This window comes from Myodes glareolus, chromosome 9 (assembly GCF_982192425.1).
Source record: "Myodes glareolus chromosome 9, mMyoGla1.1, whole genome shotgun sequence".
Taxonomy (NCBI): Eukaryota; Metazoa; Chordata; class Mammalia; order Rodentia; family Cricetidae; genus Myodes; species Myodes glareolus.
The window spans coordinates 53698563-53718345 of record NC_142034.1 but is presented as its reverse complement, the minus strand read 5'-3'; the positions used below and the strand labels follow the sequence as shown (position 1 = coordinate 53718345).

General features: G+C 45.3%; 1 pseudogene; it reads right to left on the bottom strand.

The window, feature by feature from the left end:
- Positions 1 to 1082: 1082 nt before the first annotated feature.
- On the bottom strand, positions 1083 to 14027 carry LOC125409579 (guanine nucleotide-binding protein G(I)/G(S)/G(T) subunit beta-1-like; annotated as a pseudogene).
- Between the last annotated feature and the right edge of the window lie 5756 nt (positions 14028 to 19783).

Genomic DNA, 19783 nt, shown 5'->3' with positions numbered 1-19783 from the left:
CCAGTAACCACATGGTGGCTCACAACCATCTATAGTGGGATCTGGTACTCTCTTCTGACGTGCAGTCATATATACAGGCAGAAACACTGCATACATAATAAACAGATAAATAACTCTTTAAAAAGAAGTACTCATTCATCCCTCTATCCACAATTTCTATCAACTGCTGTACCATTCAACAACAGTATCAACTGCTATACAGAGAACTGCTGTTCTCTGTCTCCATTCTTTTGTGGGTTTGGGAAGGTCATGTGGATGAACACATAGGCCCTTTCAGGTTGGCTTCTCTCACTTGGTGATGTAAACCCAAGTTCTCCACAGATGTTTTCATGACCTGGTAGCTCGTGTCTTTTAGCAATAAGCAGTGTTTTTGATGGAAGTACCACAGTTCATAAGGACGTCAACTCACTTATGAACAGCGTCAGAACAGCGACCAAACTATGGGGTTTTCAAAGTTGGACTGAATGCATTTTGCATTATGAGATGGCGAAGAGACCTGGGTCCCAGGACAGAATGTTACGTTTGACTCCGAAAGGTCCTCTACAGGCCGATGTGGTCGAATGCTTGGTCTCCAGCTGGCTTTCTAAGGGAACAGAACTGATACTCACATATGCTTATATATAAACATGCACATACATATATTAAAAGGGGACTTATCAGGCTGGCCTGCAGGATATGATCCAGGTGGTCCAACGATGGCTGTCTTAACACAGAAAGGACAAGACACTGGTAGCGTCCACAGGCTGGATGTCTCAGCAGTCCCAGTCTGGAGGGTCCCTGCAGAGAGCCTGGCCTTCAGTCTGCATTGGAATCCTGAAGAAACTGGTTTTAAGACCCGTCGCACTTGCCATAGAGAGCGAGGGCAAGGAGACAAAAGACAAGTTTCCTTCTTCCGTATCCTTTTGTGTGGGTTGTCATTTGCAGGAGTGGCCCAGGTTTGCGGTGTGTGTCCCTGCTTTAAATTAGATTATCAAGAAAATTTCTCACAGTGGTGCCCAGCATTTGGGTTTTAGCTGATTTCAGATGTGTTCAGGTTGACAGCCAAGATGAGTCGTCACAGGAGTTCAGCTGGGAGAAGTAAGCTATACCGCCTTCCGGTTCCGGCCTTTTCTGTCGATGGTGACAGCCATGTGAAGACTCTCGACCACACGTCCCTGTGCTACCAGCTCCACCTTGCGCTCTGCACCGTGATGGACTGAGATTCTAAGGTTAAGCTGCCCCTGTCAGGTCGCCCCACTGCAGTGATTCACCTTGCCTTCTGCACCATGATGGTCTGAGACTCCGAATGTTGAGCTGCCCCTGTCAGGTCGCCCCACTGCAGTGATGCAAACGGTAACAAACATTCCCAACTGAAGGAATATTTTTTGGTTTTGGTTGCTTCAAAGTTCCAGCAAGGTGAACAGAGCTGCTCTGGCAATAAGGTGAAACCTGGTAAAAACCTAGTAAACAAGGCTTTTGTATGGATTGTTCAGTCGCACTATGTTCGGTTTTGTTAGGAAACTGCTGGCCAGGGTTGGAGAGACAGCTCAGAGTTAAGTGCTCTCCTAGAGGACTGAAGTTCTGTTCCCAGCACCCACACACATCTGGTGTAACTGCAGCTCCAGAGGATCCTATGGCTCAGGCCTCTGAGCATTTGCAAACTTGCTCCCATTCTTGCTTCTTGCTCTCTCTCTCTCTCTCTCTCTCTCTCTCTCTCTCTCACACACACACACACACACACACACACACACACACACAAACAATTTTTTAGGAAGATAGCTATGGAGACACACGCCTTTAATCCTAGCACTTCTTGGGAGACAGACAGATCTCTGTGAGTTCGAAGTCAGCCTGATCGACATGGTGAGTTCCAGGAGGCTACATAATGAGACCCTGTCTCAGAAAAAAAAGAAGACTTCTGGCTCACCCTCCACAGACACTGTACTGTTCTATATTCCCACCAGCAATTACATGTGCTCAGTTTGCTCTGTCCTCACCAGCACTGAACGCTATCAATTCTACTAGTGTGTAGTGGCTTCTTATCAATGCCCTAATGCACAGCTCCCAAAGAACATGTGACAAGGGAAACCTTTCCGTGTCCGTTGCCATCTGCACACGGAGTCTGTTCAGCTCTTTGTGATGGCTTGTCCTTTTAGCTCAGTTTGAATTTTATCCTTTTTTTTTTTCAAGTCAGGGTCTCACTGTGTAGCATTGGGTTGCTGGGACTTGATCTGTAGACCAGGCTGGCCTCAAACTCACAGAGAACCGGCTGCCTCTGCCTCCGCAGTGCTGGGATTAAAGGTGTGCACCATGATACCTGGCTTACGTTTATCTTATTGTGTGTGTGAGAGCGTGCGTGTGTGTGGACACAGGCATCCACGGTTCAAGTGTGAAGGTCGAAGGCCAACCTTCCAGAGCTGGCTCTTTCCTTCCCCCTGGGCTCCAGAAATCAAGCTCACGTAGCCAGGCTTGCGCAGCAAGCACTTTTGCCACTGAGTCATCTCGCTGTCCCCTGCTTAGTTATCTTTGAGATAGAGTCTCTAGGACACAGGCTGGCCTTGAACTCCTGACCTTCCTGCTAGGCTTCAACTATTTGCCACTGTACTTTGTTTTTCAATCTATTTATTTATTTAGAAACAGAATCTCACTATGCATAGCAGGCTCACCTTGCACCCAAGCCTCTCAAGGGATAAAATTATAGGCATGTAACCTTTTGCCCATTTTTATTTTATTTATTGTTATTGTATACCTATACAATAATAATTGTGCTGTATTGTTTTGAGACAGGATTTGTCTAGGTGACCCAGACGGGCCTGAGTCCATCGTCCTTCCTCAGCCTCCCAAGTGCTCAGGTTATAGGCATGCACCGCCATACGCAGATTCTCGATAACCTTACCATGACGAGATCGCCTAGAGATGCCTTTCCTAGAGAAAGCCTTCTGCTTTCATTCACAGCTCCTTTTTGCCTGAGAAATATAGGATATTCTTCTCTTTAAATGTTTTCTTGACCCCAGAATCAAGCAGGGCTCACAGTGACTCACAGAGACTGAAGCAGCCGCCATGGAGCCTGCAAGGGTCTGCACCAGGCCCTGTGCATCATGCTGGGGTTCTTTAGCTTGGAGTTTTTGTTGGACTCCTAACAGTGGGAGTGGGGTGGTGTCTCTGACTCCTCTGCCTGCTTATGGGCCCCTTTTCCTCCTACTGGGTTACCTTGTTCACAGTGATATGAGGACGTATGTATGCCTAGTCTTGTTGCATCTTGTCATGCCGAGTTCAGGTGCTAACACTGGGAGGCCTGCTTTATTCTCAAGGGGAATGGAAGAGCAATGAATCTAAGGGAGAGCAGAGGTTGGGGGGTGCTGGGAGGAGGGGAGGGAGGGAAAGCTGTAGTTGGAGTGTATTGTATGAAAAAATATAATAAATTATTTTTTAATGTTTGATTGTACTTACTTATTCATTTAGTGTGTATATGATGTGTGTTAGGTAGGAGATGCCTACATGCCACAGCACATGTGCAAAAGTTAGACAAAACTTGTAGGAATCTGTTCTTTCCTTCCACCATGAGGTCCTGGGCATCAAACTGGTCATCGGGTGGTTGACAGGAGCCTTTACCCACTGACCCATCTCAAGGCCTAGTCTTCCTGTCTTAGAGACCCTCTTACTCTTAGGGTTCCTTTCTTACTCTTCCTAATAAAGCTGTGTTCACTACACTTTTGTGAGAAATTAAAATGTATAGGTACACAGATAAACATTTACTAATAATAAACCTCAAAAAAAATTATCTTTTAAGAGAGGGTCTTTCCCTGGAAGGCCTAGAACTCATTATATAGTTCAGGCTAGTCTCAGACTTTTGGCAATCCTCTTGCCTCAGCCTCCACAGTGCTGGTTTTATGGTTACGAGCCTAAGAAATTCATTTTAGGGCTGGAGAGACGACTCAGTAGTTATGAGTACTGGCTATTCATCCAGAGGACCTGGATCCAATTCCAAGCCCTTCACTGTAACTCCCGTTCCCAGGAACCCAATGCTTTCTCTGGCTTCTCCAAGAACCAGGCAGGCACATGGCGCAGACATGCATACAAACAGAACACCCATAAATAATAAAGGAGCAACAATGAAGCAGAGTGGGACCATGGGACCAGCCTTTCCTCTCTTTCTCTGCCCACCTTCCGGTGTTGTCACACTCCTGACTCAATGTGTTATCTTCCCTACAGATTGATTTCTTTATGAGTAGATTTATCTTTATCGTGTTAATTGATGCTCACTGTCAGCTAGGCAGATGTAGAAGCTCCTCAGAAACACTTATAAGGATGTTTCCAGAGAGGATTAACTGATGGGGAAAGACTCAGCTTGAAAGCCGGTGAGTTGGCTCTCAGGCTGAGATCCCAAAGTGAGTAAAAAGGAGAAAGCCAGCAGGTACCACTAGTCATCTCTTTCTGCTTCCTGACTGTGTGCGTGTGCGTGTGCGTGTGCGCGCGCGCGACCAGCCGCCTCCAATCCTGCTGCCGTGTGGCCACCTCCTGCTGCTGTGCGGGCACCTCCTGCTGCTGTGCGGGCACCTCCTGCTGCTGTGCGGGCACCTCCCCGCTCCTGCTGCTGTGATTTCCTCTCCTTGATAAACTTCTTTCTCTGTAGCCTTGGAGCCTGTGCTGGAACTCGCCCTGTAGACCAGGCTGGCCTCGAACTCACAGAGATCTACCTGCCTCTATCTCCCGAGTGCTGGGATTAAAGGCATGAGCCACCACCGCCAGACTTAAACCCATCCTTTCTTAAACAGTGAGCCAAATTTGGCAGGTAGTTCATGCTCTAATCCCAGCACTCGGGAGGCAGAGGCAAGATGATCTCTGAGAGTTCAAGGCCTGCCTGGTCTACAGAGTGAGACCCTCTCTCAAAAATTAAACAAACAAAAAAGTCAGCCAAAATAAATCTTTCTTCCCTAAGTTGGTTCTTGTGTAGTATTATAATCACAGCAAAGAGAAAAGGAATGAAAACATCCATTTACATATTTACTTACAGGTCTTTGAGACAGTCTCATTCAGCCCAGGCTGCCTCAGACTCCCTATAGATAAGGATGATGCATTCCTGGTTGTCATACCTCTGCCTTCCAAATGCTAGAATTTCGTGGACTGCTTCATTCACTAAAGAAGTTTACTTCAAAAGGATTTTTTTTTTGCCTTGTTCCAAAATAAATAAAGTAACTCTTCAGTATACATATAAATTCACTACTTATTAAAGACCAAAATAACCTTACATGGTAATGAGATAGAGGGGGCTAATATCTGTGGGGCATTTTTGGAATTTTTATAAATTCTATCCAATTCCAAGCCTAATTTCATTATATAATTCTTAATGAAGCTCAGGTCAGAAACTCAAACAGTAATTTTAAAAATCAACCGTTCTAATATAAGACAATCCGAAAGATATACTATCTGACACTGCACATTGAGTCATTGGTGGTGGAAAATGTTAAACCTCTTTGTTATACAAATATGGTGTGTGATGGTTTGAATGAGAATGGCCCCCATAGGGTCACCAGGGAGTGGTGCTGTTTAAACAGGATTAGGAGGCTTAAGTGTGTCATTGCGGGGTGGGCTTTGAGGTTTCAAAACAGTCCATTCCAAGTCCTTTCTGCTGTGCTGTGGAATAATCTTCTTGTACACTGTAAAGATTTGTCACTCGAATTGGTATAATAAAATGTTGATTGACCAGTGGCCAGGCAGGAAGTATAGGTGGGGCAGCCAAACTAAGAATGATGGGAAGGAGAAGTTGGAGTCTGGAGTCACCAGCCAGATGCGGAGGGAGCAGGAGGTAAATGTGCCATGCTAACAAAGATACCTCCATGTGGCAGAGAGTAAATAAGGAATATGGGTTAACTTAAAGTCTAAGAGCGAGTTAGTAATAAGCCTAAGCTATTGGCCAAGCATTCATAATTTATATTAAGCCTCTGGGAAATGTCTGCTAGGTATTTGGAGACAGAAGATCAGGAGAGGAAACTTTGAATTACACTACTGCCTGTGGATCCCAATGTAGAACTCTCAGCGACTTCTCTAGCACCATGTCTGCCCGTGTGCCCCAATGTTCCCAGACAACACGATATTGTACTAAACCTCTGAACTGTAAGCAAGCGCCAATTAAATTCCTTCCTTTATAAGAGTTATCATGGTCATTGTATCTCTTCACAGCAATGGGACAATGACTAAGACGTGATAGCGAATGCCTGTAATCTGTAATCCCAGTACTTGTGAACTGAGTGCTTGACAATCAAGAGTTCAAGGTCATCCTTGGCTGTACATATAAAAACAATAAAAGTCTTTGTTATAATAGAAGAAGAAAACTAAAGTTTTTGTTTTCTGTGACTAAATGGCAAGTGGCATGCTGGCAGACATAGCGCTGGAGGAGGAACCCAGAGTTCTACACCTTGATCCGCAGGCAGTAGAAGCGGTCTGTGTCACACTGGATGTAGCCTGAGCCTAGGAGACCTCACAGTCCTCTTCCAGAGCGACATACTGCCTCCAAAAAGGTCACACCTATGCCAGTAAAGTCACACCTGCTAATAGTGCCATGCCCTAGGGGAGCCATTTTCTTTCAAAGCACCACACTAAATCAGAGTATTTTCCCAAGAGCAGAGACATTTTACATTCAGTGGAGGCACTGCAATTCGTAACACACAAAAAGGCTAAGCTGCGGTGTGCCGGGCAGTGTTGGTGTTCTGCGGTATGACACAGGTGCACGGTGTATACACACGCTGTATGTTCAAAACCAAGGGAAAGGGCAGGGGAGATGGGCTCGGTGAGCAAAGCTGCCAACCTGATTTAAATCTAAGGACTCACACAGTGGAAGGAGAGAACCAACTCCCAAAAGTTGTCCTCTGAGGACTAAAGAGATGGCTCAGTGGCTAAGAGAACTAGTTGGCCTTCTAGAGGACCAGTTGGCCTTCTAGAGGTCCTGGGTTAAATCCCCCACACACACACGGTGGCTCACAACTAACCGTAACTCCAGTCTCAGGGCACACAACACCCACTTCTGTCCTCCTTAGACACTGAATACATACAGTGCACAGACATAACATGCTGGGAAAACACCCAAATACATAAAAAATAAAATAAATAAAAATCCCCCAAAATAAAAGAGAAAAAAGAGTTGTCCTCTGGCTTCCATATGTGCACTGTGGCACCCACACACCTGTACACACATGCACACATACACTCACACACAAGTAAACATTTTTCTTAAAGACGAACGCGCAGTGAAGTCCTTTGAACAGTAGAGCTGAGTGCTGCCCAAAGCACTCTGGATTCATTGCATGTTTTGTTTTGAATTAATACTTTGGCCATTGTGCTGGAAATCTTTTACTGTTGCAAATCTTTTGACGCCCCCTCCACATTCAATTAGGCAACCCTGTAAGGGGTTGAAAGCTGAAGTTTAAGAAACTGGGTGATACCACGGGTGTTAGCACATGCCTGTAATCCAGACACTTGGGAGGTAAAGGCAGGATTCAAGGATTCAAAGCTATCCTCAATGACATAGTTTGCACAAGGCAGCCTGGGCTGCATGAGGCATGTACCCCCAACACGTAGAGACAAGAAACACAGTCAGAAGTTAAGAAGATGGTTCAGCAGTGGAATCTTGCTGTGCAACTCTGAGGAGCTAAGTCCAGATCTTCATCATCCATGTAACGGGCCAGGAGCAAGGGTCCAGGCCTGGTATCTCGTTCTGGGGAGGCAGAGGCAGGTGGGTCCCTGACACTAATCAGTCGAACAGACAAATCTGTTAGCTCCAGATCCGATGAGAGACCCTATCTCAAGAAGATCAAGTAAAGACCAATTAGCCATGCTGACCTCTGACTCCACATGGATGGGCACACACACACACACACACACACACACAGGGAAAAAGAAGTGATGTGAATGTGAACATAATCCCATCCTTAAGAGGTGATATTTTGCTGGGCAGTAGTGGCACACAACTTTAATCCCAGCACTAGGGAGGCAGAAGCAGATGGATCTCTGTGAGTCTGAGGCTAGCCTGGTCTACAAGAGCTAGTTCCAGAACAGTTAGGACTGTTACACAGAGAAACTCAGTCTCAAAAAAATAAAACAAAACAAAAAAGGAGGTTATATTTCATTAGGAAGGTACTAATGTAAGTGGCATTTTATCTTTTGAGGATGTTTTGACAATATCTTACTTCAAGACATGTACCCCAATTAGATGGAATTGAATTGAAATGGTAATGATACAAACAGGTCCTCACAATTGTATCCAAAGCGGCCATGTTTATAGAGCACCATTGTATACTGCATCCCAATCTTAAAGGCAGGGTTACAGATGTGCACCATATGTGTACTGCATCCCAATCTTAAAGGCAGGGTTACAGATGTACACCATGTGTGTACTGCATCCCAATCTTAAAGGCAGGGTTACAGATGTACACCATGTGTGTACTGCATCCCAATCTTAAGGGCAGGATTACAGATGTGCACCATGTGTGTACTGCATCCTAATCTTAAAGGCAGAATTACAGATGTGCACCATGTGTGTGCTGCATCCCAATCTTAAAAGCAGGATTACAGATGTGCACCACCATCTGGTTTACCTCAGGATGCTCTGTGTTCAAGAACTAGGAAATTTGTGTTTCGTGTTTGTTTCCAGTGCTGGAGAGTGAACCCAGGGCCTGGAAAACACTAGCAAGTGTCCGGCCTGAGTGGCACCTTCAGCTGATCTCTTTTGTGTATTTCTATAAAGGACCCAGGGCATAACAGGTAATAAAGATTCATATCTTGTTTCCATTAAAAACCTTTTAGTATTCAAATTTCATATTTTTCTCTTTAGAGTAATTTTTGATGAGAAGCCATGTTTACAAAATATTATTAAGATTTATGGCAAAGACATCCCCATTTGGAAGGGTTGACTGCATTTCATCTCTGGGTGAATTAAGATCATTTCCCTGCCTGGCATGGTGGTGCTTGCCTTTAATACCAGCACTTAGGAAGCAAAGGCACGTGAATCCCTGAGTTCAAGGTCAGCTAGGTTTATAGAACTAGTTCCAGGACAGCCAGGGCTACACAGGGAAACCACATCTTGATAAACAAAACAAAACAAACAAATAAACAAGTAACAAATCATTTCCCACAAGGAGAGCATGTTCCCAAACTCAAGCATCCTCATACACAGACATGTATGTAGACAAAACACACATACACATTAAGTAAAAATAAAAGCCTGGGGCTGGAGAGACGGCTCAGAGGTGAAGAACACTGGCTGCTCTTCAGAGAAGCTCAGTTCCTAGCTGTGTACTACGTTTGTGCCTGGTACCCGGGGAGGCCAGAAGAGTGTGTTGAATACTCTGAGGTTATAGACAGTTGTATATATACTGGGAATGAAACTCAGGTCCTCTGGAAGAGCAGCAAGTGCTCTTAACCTCTGAGCCATTTCTCCAGTGCCTCTCTCAGTCTCAGAGATGATGTGACCTTCTGACATTATTATGTTATTCTATCTGTGAAAATAGTGAGACTGGGAGTGTGGCTGAGTGGTACAGCGCTTGCCTTGTGTGTATGAAGTTCTAGTCCTGGCATCACCACAGCAGAGAGGGGAGACATAATGATGGCTGAGACGTAAGCAGTTGATAGAGTGTTTGCTTAGCGTGCACAAAGCCCCGGGTTCCATCTGCAGCGCTTCGCATACTAGGTGTCACAGGCTTGTAATCCCAGCATTCTGGAGGTGGACCCGGGAGGATCAGGATGGCAAGGTCATCCCCAGTTATATAACATGCTTGGGATCAGCCTGAGATACATGACACGTGTCTCAAATGATGATCATATAATGAAAGCCTGCCGATTACCATACACACACACTTCCCCCTCTCTTACAACTGGGCTGGATTTAGAATCAACTAGCAGATTGGTGAGATACACTGTGTCTGGGGAAAGTCTCCCAGAGAGAATACAAAGTGAAATAGGAAAAAGGAGAAAGCCAGTTGCATGTTGACAGCAGTTTTTCTTAATTTCCTGTCTGCCATAAGGTGGCAACTCCCCTCCACATCCACTCGAGCCCCACCACCACGATGTCTGCCCAAGTAGATGGGGCCTGGCACCTGGGACTCGATACTCTGAAGTTGTGAGACAAACAAATCTTTCCGCTGTTGCATTGTTTCTGGTCATAGCATTATCATCATCATCATCATCATCATCCTCTCTCTCTCTCTCTCTCTCTCTCTCACACACACACACACACACACACACTACTCTTCAGGACATGGTAGTTGCCAGAGTCGCTCAACACATCGGTTTGTGACCCAGCAGTACCACTCACCACGTTTGCCTTCCCCCAGAACCCCAAATTTCCCATCTTCCTTCTATAATGTTTTCAAATTACTGGTCCTTGCACAATTCTCTTGCTGCACTATCTGCTTACTTCCGGTTTCAGCTGGCTTGTGGCTTTTGCTCACTCCTCCTGTCGTACGTCATTCAGTTTGGGACCACCCTGTCCGCTTATGAGTCACACAGGCGTCTCACAGGAAGACATGAGACACAGATGAAGATCCAATTGGCTGGCCAGTCATCACCCGATCAGGGTCCCACTGTTGGTCAGAGCTCTCACCTCAAGCGACCTCAATGGTTTCTGGCCTTGTGTTTGACTTAATCAACAGTCAGCCAGATATGATAACGTTCATTGTTTGCTTCAGCTATCAGCTGGAAAGAGGGAAGGAAGATCAATGGAGGAGTTGTGTCCTTCGGATTGGCTTATGAGCATGTCTGTGGGGCATTATCTATATTGCTGGTTGATGTGGGTGGTGCCAGTCCTGGGAAGGTGGGCCTAGACTGTATAAGAAAGGTGAGCTTGGAAGTAAGCAGAATTCCTCCCTGGTTTTAGCTCCTGACTAAAATTTTTGCTTTGGCTTCTCTTGAGAATTGGCTATAAAGTGTAAGATGAAGTAAACACTCTCCACCTCAGGTGGCTTTGGTCATGATGTTTCCCACAGACACGGAAAGCAAACTAGACAGTGGCCGGCACACTGGGGAGGTACGGGGTCCCAAATTCCAGGCCAGCAGGGGCTACATGGGATCCTGTTTTTATTAGAGAGAGGGAGGGAGAGAGAGCGTTGTGTGAACAAACTCTATCTTTAAGAAACTGTATTACGTTAGTAGAGTGTTAATGGAGATGGCATTTGACCTTTAGAGGATATTTTTGACAAAGTCTCACCTCAAGAGGTGTATCTCAACCAAATATAGCACAATGGAAGTAAACAGTATGTCTGTTCAAGTCCTAAGAATTGTAGCCAAAACCTACTGCAATTACATAATGTCGCCAGTTGTGTGGTAGATCCTATCTCAGAGTTGTCAAAATGAAGGCTGTACTCTGGCTGTGGCTTACCTTGAGACCGTACTGTTACTCCATAAATTACACCTGACAAATGATAATGAGTAGTAGTGTGGCACACGCCTTTAATCCCAGCACTCGGGAGGCAGAGGCAGGAGGATCTCTGTGAGTTCGAGGCCAGCCTCGTCTACAAGAGCTAGCTCCAGGACAGGCTCTAAAGCTACACAGAGAAAACCTGTCTTGAAAAACCAAAAAAATTAAAAAAAAAGATAATGAAATATGTTAAGATGCATAGGAAGATGCATGCCTCAGAATAGAGTTTTTCTTTCTTTCTTTCTTTCTTTCTTTCTTTCTTTCTTTCTTTCTTTCCTTCCTTCCTTCCTTCCTTCCTTCCTTCCTTCCTTTCTTCCTTCCTTCCTTCCTTCCTTTCTTTCTTTTTGTTTTTTGAGACAGGGTTTTCCTGTGTAACAGCTCTGGCTGTCCTGGAACTCACTCTGTAGACCAGGCTGGACTTGAACTCACAGAGATCCATCTGCCTCTGCCTCCTGAGTGCTAGAATTAAAGATGTGTGCCACCACCGCCCGGCTCAGAATTGATTTTTTTAATGTTTCAAGACTTTCTAACGCTCTGACTCAATGTCATTGAATCCTTACAATCAACTGAGGTTCACAGTATAACTGATATGCTACAAGAAACCAAATCTCCATGGCCAGCATTTCGGGTTGTGATACTTTGTGGATCAGTAGCCCCTATGATTTACTTAGGATATCACTTTGACTCCTTATATTAGACAGTGAAGTGAGCAGCGATTCAAAGAGCAAAGGGGCTTCATTCCTTTTCTTCCTGTGGTTCACACTTTCTTTTAGAAAGGGTCTCTCTTTGTAGATCAAGCCGGCCTTGAACTCATGGAATCTACCTTCCTCCTGAGTACTGGGATTAAAGGCACGAACTTCAGATCCCATTAAGGGATTGGAGAGGGGAATGCTATCACCGTAACACTTGGATTGGAGAGGGTAATGATATCACCCCAACACTTCCGCCTTAGCATCCACCTGCTGCTGACCTTGGTTCCAGATATTGAGGAAGCTGTCCCAGAGCCCTGTCACCACAGGCAGGCTGCTAGCAATCACAGCTGAGGCAACTTCCCTGTCACTTCTGAGTGTATCTCAGACACACAGTTGAAGGCTGACGTTTTTGTACCTAGTGAAAGATACACACCACATCTGCTCCTTAATTATTTATTCATGTCTTTATTTTTGGTTTGGGGTGTTTGTTTTTGTTTTTTGGGGGGTTGTCGTTTTATTTTGTTTGAAACAGAGTGTCTCTTTGTAATCCTGGCTGACCTGGAGCTTGCTCTGTAGACTAAACTGGTCTCAAACTCAAAAAGACCCTCCTGACTATGACTCCTGAATGTTGGGATTAAAGACATGCAACACTGGACTAGAAAGTTACAAAGCCATTAAGAGTGGTTAACTGCTCTTAGTGTTCTTGCAAAAGACCCAGGTTTGATTCCCAGAACCCACATGGAGACTCGCCATCTCCTCAGGCACCAAGCACACATATGGTTCACAGACATATTATATATATATATATATATAAAATATGTAATATATATATTATATATATATATATATATATATATGGCAGGCACCACCACGCCTGTCGCATCTGCTCTTAAAGAAGGAGACAGATGTGATCCCATATATGATGTTGTCATTGGAGTAAAGTCATGAGATTCTGGTCTCCATGGAAGTTGGACAACCTGTAAGTCTATAAGTAGTGTTAAGTTGGGAGCGTCGTCCCCGCATCCTCCCAGCCCCCAGGCCTGAGAGTTGTATTGGTCTGGACTCCAGATCCTAGCATGCCAGGTCCTGACCCCACAAGGTATTTAAGTGACCTCCCAGAGGAGGAACACGTGGTCTCCTCTCCCCATTGGGGCCACCCAAGAGCACAGGAATCCCATTAAGCCTGGATATCTTTAATTTGGCTTGTTGTGATTTGGCTTGATTGGGATTTTTGCGTTGACAGAGAGCTTGCGTTAAAAAAAAAAAAATCCTTCCAAATGCAGTTCTTATGGAAAAAAAAAGGAAGAAAGAAAAAAAAATTCCTAACAAGTAGTATCATTGGGAAAGAGATGTCACTGACGTCAGACCCACAGCCTGTAAAGGTCCATGGGCACATCTCCTCTTGGACATCCCCACTGCTTGCCTGAAGCATCACAAGAACCTGAAACAACTTGGTCTCGGGGCATGCAAGGCAGGTTTATGACATCTCCAGTATGTCCAATAAATGTTCTTGTCTGCTGGCTACTCTTCATGTCCCACAGAGCATTTGAGGTCTGCAGACCTAGTGACAACCAGATTGTCATCTACAAACTGGCGACAGCAGGACCTGCCAGCTCACAGCTCAGATGCACAGTTCCTTCATGGGTTTCCAGATTGCAAATGGAGCAGATATTTTCCAGGCCACCCCAAGCCATTCAATACCCAGAAGGAGTACATGCACGGGAGGGATGCAGAGAAATGGCGCAACCTTGTTTGTAATGTCACTGTCCCAGATGATGACTTTCCTAACCTGAGCCTGGAGTCTGTGCCCCCATCCAGGTATGAATCTTGGTCAGGGACTCCCTCAGTGTTCTCCTGGTGGACATACGGGTTCTTCCCACAGGGTCTATGGTGTTTGCGACATTTACACAAGGGAACTGGGTTGGTTTTGCTCCGCAAGCTTCTCTCATTTGGTCCCAAGTTCTTCGGCAGCTGTTTACACTCATTTATTGTCGTGTCTACCTGGGATCTTTTCGTATTTTCTCATTTTTTAAAATTTAATTATTTTTATTTTATGTACGTTGGTGTTTTGCCATGGGTGTTGGGTCCCCTGGAACTGGAGTTACAAACAATTGTTAGCTGCCATGTGGTTACTGGGAATTGAACTCAAGTCCTCTGAAAGAGCAGTCGGTGTTCTTAACCACTGGAACATCTCTCCAGCGCCCCCCCATATTTTCCCCTTTTAAAAATTGCATTATTTATTTGTTCTGAAGAGAGAGCTGGTGTGTGCTACTTCACATGTGGGGGTTGGCAAACAACTTACAGGAGTCAGTTCTCTCCCTCTGTCTGAGTCTGGGGGATTGACCTCAGGTTGTCTGGCTGACGTCTTTACCCACTGAGCAGTCTTTCCTCCAGCCCAGAGCCCATGCTCTTAATTCAGAAGTGTTTCTGGCCTTCTCACCAGGCCTAGTGTGCCCATGAGGCTGACGGTCCTCACGGTGGCAGAGCTGGTAGCCTGCAGACAAAAGCCAGCGGAACGGTTTGCTTCTCACAGCAACTACTTCAGTGCCAGCCGACTGCCCTGGCCACTGAGCCCGCCACCACCTCCAGGCAGCAGGGTGAGCATGGTGGTCCCTGTTCTGGGGGTTATCTCTTGCTCACCAGACAGAAATGGGCAGGTTACTCACAGCTGTACCAGTGATTCTTCTCCTCAAGGCTGCCTAGGGTCCTCAGCTCTTGGGATGTTGTTGTTAAAGTATCCCCGGGACTTAACGTCGACCATTCTAGGCAGGAAGGAAGAGCAGGTAAGGGCATGCTCGCTCCCTAAGGCATACCACCAAAGGCCACATTTTCCTGGCCATTCCTTAATCACAGGGACAATTTAGTTGAAGGGAAAGCTGAAAAACACAGTATGGCTGAGTGGCCAAGGCCTGGACTAAAAGTCTATTGTTATACATGAACAAAAAATGGGCTGACTCAACCGGGCATGGTGACAAAGAGGTAGGCAGAATTCTGTGAGTTCAAGACCAGCCTGTTCTACATAGTAATTTCCCGGACAGCCACAAGTAGAAAGACTTTGTGGGAAAAAAAAAAAAGAAAGAGAGAGAGAGAGAGAGAAGAAAGAAAGAAAGAAAGAAAGAAAGAAAGAAAGAAAGAAAGAAAGAAGAGAAAGAAAAATGAGGGGTGGCTAACTCACCATCTCTGCCACATACTGGGTTAAGAATGTACATCTGACTTGCTCAGCTATGGCAAGACAGTATGAGGAGATGAAATTTAGACAATTCCAAAGAGTATTTGTTGGATGTCTTCCTGTCATCCATTCATTCTACCTTCTTCCCTTGTAATACCTGATTTTATTGACGTCTTATATTCTGAAGTGATCTCTAACTGTCTCAAGTTGATTGACGCATTCTAACCCCTGTCTGTAGTGGCCCAGAACAAACGCAGGCACCAGAGCTCAGCCAGACAAAGGTCTGCAGCAATGGCTGGGAAAGAAGGCTCTGCTTCAGGAAAGCCACAGGAGAGCCCCTGGGAAGCGGCAACATCACGAGATTGGAAGTGTAACGGCCATTGGTGTCATCAATAGAAGACCCGGCTGAGGATGAAGCCGGCACTACAAAGAGCTGGCAGGGAATGTGGCACTGGGCACTTCGAACTTCCGTATTGTAGCAACCTTGAGTCACCATGATGAAATTCATGCCAGAGGTTGTTTAAAGAGGGACTTATTTTGACTCATGGTTTCAGAGGGTTCCAACCATCATGTCAGGGAAGACATGGCAGAACAGCACTCTTATCATTACAGCAGGCCCGGAACAGAGAAGCCGGAAGTGAGGGCTGGATGGTGGCTCGGGCTTTAAGAAAGTCCTCTCCACTTTTCCAGGCCTGAGCTGTTTTCAGCACTCGTGTGATGGCTCACAACCATCTGTACCTCTAGCTCCCAAGTTCCAGAGGACCAGCATCTTCTGACTTCTTCCTCAGGCGTGCACACAATACACTTACAAACGTGCTTGCGAAACACTCATAAACATAAAATAAATCTAACTGCCCCAGTGATTGAGCCCTCTGCCCCACTGCCAAATCTCAGTAAAAGCCACACACAGTCACCTTTACCTGTCCTTAGAATTGCGGCTAGACCCACCTCCCCTAATGCTGGTGGGCATTATGTGTCAAAAGAAACAAACGCTTTCTCCTCCAGAATTTCACAGTCCAGGACGCTGTTACAAGCTCAGAATGTGCCCTTTCGGGAGCCTGCTGTCAGAATGGCGGCGCTTCCTGTCTGAGAAGGGAACTTAGGAGGCTGCTTGTTTCCAGTCCTTCCTCTCACCCTGTTTCCCTCCTGCCTCCCACCCCAAATAAAAACAAGAAACACTAGAAAAAAAATCTAAATTTTAAAAAACGAGTCCAGGTGGTGGCACACGCCTTTAATCCCAGAACCTGAGAGGCAGAGGCAGGTAGAACTCCGAGTTCAAGGCCAGCCTGGTCAATAGAGCAAGTCCCAGGACAATCGAGTCTACACAGAGAAACTCTGTCTCAAAAAAGAAGGAGGAGGAGGAGGAAGAAGACTACGCGTGTGCCTGGTACTCAGGGAGATCAGAAAATAGTATTGGATCCCTGGAAACTGAATTGACAGAAGTTGTAAGATGCCATGTGGGTACTGAGAATCAAACCCAGGTCCTCTGGAAGAGCAGTCAGTGCTCTTAACTACTGAGCCGTCCCTCCAGCCCCATGTCCAGTTCTTTTTATATAAATTCTGGAGCTGAAATTCAAGTCATGCTTGCAAGGCAAGCCCTTTATAAATAAGTTATCTCTTCAGTCCATTACATTAAAAATATATATTACGTTTATTTATCTTATGTGCATGCATGTTTGCCTGCATATGTGAGTGTGTGTGTGTGTGTGTGTGTGTGTGTGTGTGTGTGTGCATGCCTGGTGCCTTTGGAGGTCAGAAGAGAGGGTCAGATTCTTCGGAACTGGCATTATGGATAGTTGTAATCCACCATGTGGGTGCTGGATGCAGAACCCAGATCCTCTACAAGAGCTAAGCAACACATTCTCTCCAACTAAGCCATCTCTCCAGGCCCCTTTTAAACATATTTTAAGGGAGAAATTAAAATCTAATTTTGTAACCATGTTCATAAAAATCATTTAGGCTTATGGCAAGACTTCCCATTTGGAGGTTTGACTTCATCTCTTGGTGAGTTAAGATCGTTTCCCACAAGAGAAGGGAATACAGAGATGTCCCCAAGTGCAAGCCTTCTCAGAAATGAGTTCTGGTCTCTCCCATGGTTACGTGACTTCAGACTCTGATAAACTCAGACCTGCACATAATAATTGAGTCAAACTACTTGCTGTTGGTGTCACTTTAGACACCACCCCTTTGTTTTGTGTCGTTTGCTTCCCAAGGCCTTCTGCATGATCCGCAAGCTGTGTGCTGGCAAGCTACACTCCCAGCCCTCTAAGTAGCCTTTCTAATTTTGCATAGGTCCAAACTCTTTGAATTTATTTGTTTGTTTTTGAGACAGTGTCTCTATGTAGCCCAAGTTGGTCATATACTTGCTGTGTAGACCATGCTGGCCATGAACTTGCACCTAACCTCCTGCCTCTGCTTTTTAAGTGCTGGAATTACCTGTGCCTCTACACTTGGCTAGGCGCTGCTTTTAATTCAACTATTTTCTCCAAATGAGTCTTTCCTGTGATACATTAAGCCTTTCAATCTGCTACCAACCCAGGCAGACCCAAGTTCCACCATGTTCTCTCTTTGGGGAAGATGGCATACTGTTTTTGCTTGTTTGCTCTCAGCCTTTTCTTTGTGATACTATAAAACAATGGTTCTCAACTGGTGGTCACAACCCTTGGAGGTCAAATGGCTCTTTCACAGAGGTCACATATCAGATATTCCACATATTAGGCATTTACATTGTGATTCATAATAGTAGCAAAATTACAGTTATGAAGTAGCAACAAAAATAATGTTATGGTTGGGAGTCACACAACACGAGGAACTGTATTAAAGGGTCACAGCACTGGGAAGGTTGAGAACCTCTGCTGTAGAATAAATGCCAGGCTTCACATGTGCTAGGCTGGCGCTGTACCACAGGCTCACAAACTCCAGCCTTTGGCACCTGGTGTCTCGTCAACCACTACTAAGGTGTGGACAGGAACACTGCTTTGCTTTGCTGCATCTTTGCTGTAAAGTTTTGGTCCTTTACCTCTAAACTTGAAACTTTTCATGTCCTTCCTCATCCACTTCTCCTCAGTCTCAAGCCTGTTCTTCCATGTGAGTTTATGTCTCTCCATTAATTTTTTTATTTGATTAATTATTTTTATGCATCGTTGTTTTTCCTGTATGTGTGCCCCTTTGAGGGTGTCAGATACCCTGGAACTGGAGTCACAGATAGTTGTGAGCTGCCACGTGGGTACTGGGAATTGAACCCAGATCCCCGGGAAGAGCAGTCAGTGTGCTCTTAACCGCTGGGCTATCTCTCCAGCTCACACTTATGTCTCTTTGTATGTATTAGTTTTTCGTGAAGTCCATCCTTCTCCAAGTACAGAGCCTTTCACCTCAGCCTGTTCTTTCTTGCTCTCTCTTACCTCCAGTAAGTTCACCAGATTGCTTTCTGAAAATTTCTTCCAAATTCTTCAGGAATTATTTTTTCCAGAGTTCACTTTTGGTTGTTTTGCTCTCTAGTGTGTTTGAGGAAATGTTTCCAAATCTCAATAATGTTTTGTTAACACTTCATTAACGGTCTGTCATCCATGGAGAGTTGCTTGAGATAATAAGGCTGGCGGTGTAACTCGGTGGCTGAGCATTGCCTAACAGGCATGAGAACTGGGTCTCTCTCTCTCTTTCTCTCTCCCTCTCTCTCTCTCTCTCTCTCTCTCTCTCTCTCCCTCCCTCCCTCCCCCTCCCTCCCCCTTCCTCTTTCTCTCTCTCTCTCTCTCTCTCTCACACACACACACACACATACAGAGGGGGAGAAAGAGGAGAGAGGAGAGAGAAACAGAGAGAGAGAGAGGAGAGAGAGAGAGAGAGAGAGAGAGAGAGAGAGAATACACTGAAGGAACCAGAGAGAAGACTCAGTACATAAAGTACTTGTCTTGCAGGCACTAAGACCTGCGTTCAGTCCCCAGAACCCACACTAAAGTGCTGGGCATAGTGGTTTGTGCTTATAATCCCAGATTGAGGAAGTAGATCTCTGAAGGTCACTGGCCATCTGGTCTAGCCTAGTCTAATAGCTCCAAGCCAATAAGAGGACCTTGTCTCAAAGGAGTTGAACAGTATTCCTGAAGATGATATACAAGGCTGTCCTCTGATCTTCACATACATTCCCACACATATGTGCATGTATACCCACACACACACACACACTAAAATTAATACCATGAGCTGAGCCTGGGGGTGCATGCCTTTAATCTCAGTACTTGGGAGGGAGAGATAGGTAGATATCTGTGAGATCCTGACCTGGCCAGCTTGTTCTACATAGTGAGATCCTGTCTCAAAAACAAGAAAAAAAAAAACCACCTAGGGGCCCCACTGTGTTGCTGCTACCCTTGACAGCCCTATTGTATAAATTAGGCACCAAAATAACTAGTATTTCAAACTAGTCATAACAGGTCCTAGGACTGCATTCTGGTTCTTTGTTATGTTTCATAATTTCGGGACTTCAGTGAGAAACTATGACTAACTGCAGTTACGTAGGTGACAGCAACCATGGACCCGGTTGTC